At 32.0% G+C, this 4,606-nt stretch overlaps 1 long non-coding RNA gene across 1 annotated transcript; it reads left to right on the forward strand.

Moving 5' to 3' along the window:
• The first annotated feature begins 2,838 nt into the window (after window positions 1-2,838).
• On the forward strand, window positions 2,839-4,153 carry LOC150030185 (uncharacterized). Its single transcript, XR_016527132.1, has 2 exons — window positions 2,839-3,125; window positions 3,567-4,153. It is a non-coding gene; the product is annotated as an uncharacterized LOC150030185 (long non-coding RNA).
• Window positions 4,154-4,606: the final 453 nt, after the last annotated feature.

Raw genomic sequence — 4,606 nt, forward strand, 5'->3', positions numbered from 1 at the left:
CAACTCGTACCTCAAACTCACTTCTATACATTCAATTATTCTACCCCTATATTGAAAGTAAACCAACATGTGATAGCACGATGACGTAGACTTACATACGAATACTTATATAATCTAGTGGCACAGTCATGTCTTCGAGTTTCTTATAAATAGGCTAACTCATGCTCCAAATACATGATATTCCTTTTATAAGCTCGATTTAACACCAATTAAGTATTAATTATGTATGGAGCAAGCACTGCCGATAATAATAGAGAAATCAGGTAAAATAGACTCAACTTTAATTTAGGGTATATTTTAAAAAATATCTCAAATAACTTTTTTTTTTTTATTCATGGATTTTCACATTTTTATTATTTTAATCTTACCCAAATATCCTTATCACAATCAGTTATTAATATTGTTTTTTATTATTAATTTGGAAGTTTTGAATGTTGTTATTATGCAATGATTTATTATGAATACGGTAGGTTTGAGAAGTAGCATACATGGGCATTGTTTTTTTTTAAAAAAAAAAGAAAAAACTCAGTTGGAAAATTCCAAGCACATTATTTTCTTTTTAGATCTTATTTTCCAGTGGGAAAATGATAAAAATTGCAATGTTGGAAGGTTATTATAGTAATTATGTTATGTATTTTAAAATATATGAAAATTTGTCCAACTCAACTACCTTTGATTGGTACTTCAAAGAAAAAAAGAAAAAAAAAAAATCCCTTTGATTGGATTCCAGCCGGGCTCCCTTGATTTAATTCAACATCAAGAAGAGCATGTAATTAAGTGAATGTAGATTCATGGCTGCATAAAACAATAATTAACATTAAATAGAAATTAGGGTTTTGGAGGGTTTTTTAATTAGGTAAAGAATTCAGCCAATCTTTACATGTTAGTGGGTAGATGGGGGAAAGGAGAGGAAAGGCCTTTGCATTAATCAAATATTTGAGCTTTTACGAAAGCCACAACTTTCCCTTTAAAATTTTCACGCTTTTCCATTTCAGCTGAGCCAGAGAAAGTTGCAATTAGCTCAAGGTTTTCAATAAGCGTACCGCAACGTTGGGGCCACCCACCTTGTTTTCTTACCATTTTTTTCTTTATTCTTATTTTTTTTTTAAGGTACAATCATAAATATAACAATCAGATATAAAGATATTAACAAATATAGTACAATGTAAAAAAACTTGCAGAAATAGCAAAAGTTAAATTCAGCTCTCGAAGTTTGTCAATGATAGACTATATTATTGATAAGAATCTGCCATGAATAAGAGTTTATCACCAAAAAGCTCTATCACCGATACATTTTGCAATATTTGTAATTATTTAGGAATGTTGTTAACACTTAATTTTTAACTAAAAAAGTGCTATCAATTGATTACAATTACTGTTGGAATTTGTGTCCTAAATCTCTCGTATTCTCGCAATTTCTAAATATTATATAAACAAATTGTTATTAACAAAATAAATGTGATTTTCTGAGCATATACTCCATCTAATAAATTAAGATCCTAGGTTATTTTATGTAATATAAACATGTATGTAAGACATACGAGTGGATCATGTTTAACTTATAATCTAAACGGTCTGTAGTAGATGGATAAGACTGGGTACCTTATCTTGGTGATACTACAGATACTACCCGCTTTGTAGATGTTACAAGTGTTGTAAAGTGCTACAAATGATCCCTAATAATTTATGTGGAGACATGTGAGCAGAGGTATCATATACAAAGAGTTTGTATAAGATCGGACCACGAAATGATTGGTCTCGTTATATAACGCCGTTAATAATAGAGACTTACATTTCACCAGGATGACCATAGATAACATGACCTAAATCCTGAGTGAGTTGTGAAATCCTGCCTATGAAGGCAATCCTTTGATTTGTATGGGTGAAAGTGGCCAAATCACCAACAAGCCTACCATTTTTTGGATTCTTCTGATTGGGGAGCTGGGAACACAACTATACAAGACATAATTCACTCCTTTCCCAACATCAGAGTAAATAGATAAATTGCTCTCTTATGGGCTGGTTTCGGGACTTGGACAATGTAGCGCCACACCCTCTCCTGGCCTGAGAGAGGTTTGGTCGTAGTTAGACTATAATTTATTGTTCATTAAAGGGATCATTGATACTTAAGGAATTAGATGTAACTACAAGGGCAAAACAGTAATTTTGGTCCAACTGTACTTACGAACAATTTGTGAAAGGTCATTGCACTGTTGATTGGTTATATCCAATGGACACAGAAATATATCTATAGTGCGAAAAGTGCATCTATCGATCATTAGTGGAGTGTCTGACAGTTAATGGATGTTGGGTATTAAAAAGTTTAGTTAATTATCTAAATATCATTGTAGTTTCAATCTACAGGTCCATAAGGTCCCCTTTATAGCTCAACATAGATTATAGAGAATTAATTTTGGATTAATTTGAATGGTTCAAATTAATTGAGGGAATTAATTATATATAATATAATATAATTAATCAAATTAATTATATGCGATATAATTAATATAATGTATTAAATATATTATAAGATAAAGTATTTTGAGAGGAATTAAATATTTGAATATAATTCAAATATTAGTTATATGGATGAGATTCATATAATTAAATTTAGTATAAATATGATTTATATTAAATGTCATGTAATGATGAGAGAAAATAAAACCATAAATTGATGATGATGATGATGATGATGATGATGATGATGATGATGATGAAGAAGGAGGTAGTTATTTTATATATATATATATATATATATATATTAAATTATTTTATTTTATGTTAATTTAATTAATGGGACCCTGATCTTTCTCAACCTGTATGTGGAAGTTTAGGTTTAGTTGATTCTTCCACAATTTGGACTTTTGACAGAGCTCTCTCTGTGGTTCTTTCTCCCTAAAAAAAGAAAAAACACATACAAAGAAGAAAGCTTCTTCTTCTTCCTCATCACATCCTTTCTCCCCTCTCTTGAATTCAAGCAAAGCAGACAACTCTTACTTGAATTCTCAATCCTAAGAGGATATAGAGGATTCTCAAGTGGTGATGTCTTAGTTTGGAGATCAAGATCTAGATCGAAGCGTTCGTTATTGTGGATCAAGGGAATTACGTGAAGGTGTTATTCAAAGGTAAGTATTTTTCTTCCCTATTCTTTATTTAATCAACATGCTATAATTTCAACTTTAAATGCATAATAGTCGTGTGTTTTTTTTTTTAAATTCTCTATTATGTAATTTTTTGAATTTGGGTCTAATCCTCGTTTTCGCTCACGAACCTTAACCGATTCCTTCAACTGGTACCAGAGCTGGGTTTTTGGGCCTAAATTTTTCCAAATTTTAAGAGTTAACTTTCTAGTTTAGTGGTGGGATTTAGCATTCTGTAAATTTTTCATGTTGATGAATGATTTTTTAATGTTTTGCAGTTATGGATGCTTCGGGGTTGGATTTTAGTTTATTGATTTTATTTTACAAATTTGGTTTTTAAGGGCCCATGTTTTGGGGCATTTAATCTCTATCAAGTCTGTATTTTAAATTCTTAAGTTGCTTATGTTGTTCCCGATGTCGATCTAGAGAAAACGATGCAAAAATCGAAAGCGTTTCGAAGAATTTCAAAACTGTACAGTGGGCGACTGTACAGTAGTGTCGCAACACTGCGATGCGGCAGATGAAGTCTTTTTTCAGTAGCATCATAATGCTAGGGCACAACATCACGATGCTCCAAGACAGAGAAGACACCGCGGTCCAGCTCCGGTTCGCACACAGTTCGTGGTTTGCTAGTCCGCTTCAATCTTGAATTCTTCGAATCGGGTGGTTTGGGTTATTCTGGACCAGTTCGTGGCTGGTTAGAACAGTACATGGTCCAGTTCGAGCAGATCAAGGCCCAATTCACCTGTTTCGCACCGGATGACTATTTATTATTGTCATAATTAGTTTTTGATCAATTAAATTAATATAAATGTTATATTAATTTAAATAATAGCTTTAAGAGCCAATCCCGGTCCATAATTACTGTTTAAATTATGTATGTGATGTATGATTTAAATTTTGATATAATTTGCCATAATTGTTAGAGTTAAATCTCGTAGGGTTCTATAGTTTATAATTGTAATGTACAAACATCTTATTTATTTAATAAAATATATGATGTTTTATTTCAATTTTAGTTGCATTAACCACAATCCATTGAACCAACATCCAATGTGTCATCTGTAGCTTAAACATGTCTGTAGAGACATACAAGTGGATCATGTTTAAGTGATAACCTACATGGTTTGTAGTAAATGGATAAGGATAGATACCTTATCCTAGTGACATTACAAGTATGACCCACTTTGTAGATGCTACAATTGTTGTAAAGTGCTACAAATGATATGAACCTCATCATTCATGTGGAGACATGTGAGTGAGGATATTCTATACAAAGAGTTTGTATAAGATAGAACCACAAAATGATTAGTCTCATTATATGTCACCGTTCATAATAGAACTTATATTTCACTAAGATGACCATAGGTGACATGACCTCAATTCTGAGTGAGTTGTGAACTCCTGCCTATGAAAGCGATCCTTTGATTTGTATGGGTGAGAGTGGCCAGATCGCCGACTCAACA

Source organism: Benincasa hispida, unplaced genomic scaffold, assembly GCF_027475165.1.
Source record: "Benincasa hispida cultivar pf3 unplaced genomic scaffold, pf3_genome.v1.1 HicScf483, whole genome shotgun sequence".
Lineage (NCBI taxonomy): Eukaryota > Viridiplantae > Streptophyta > Magnoliopsida > Cucurbitales > Cucurbitaceae > Benincasa > Benincasa hispida.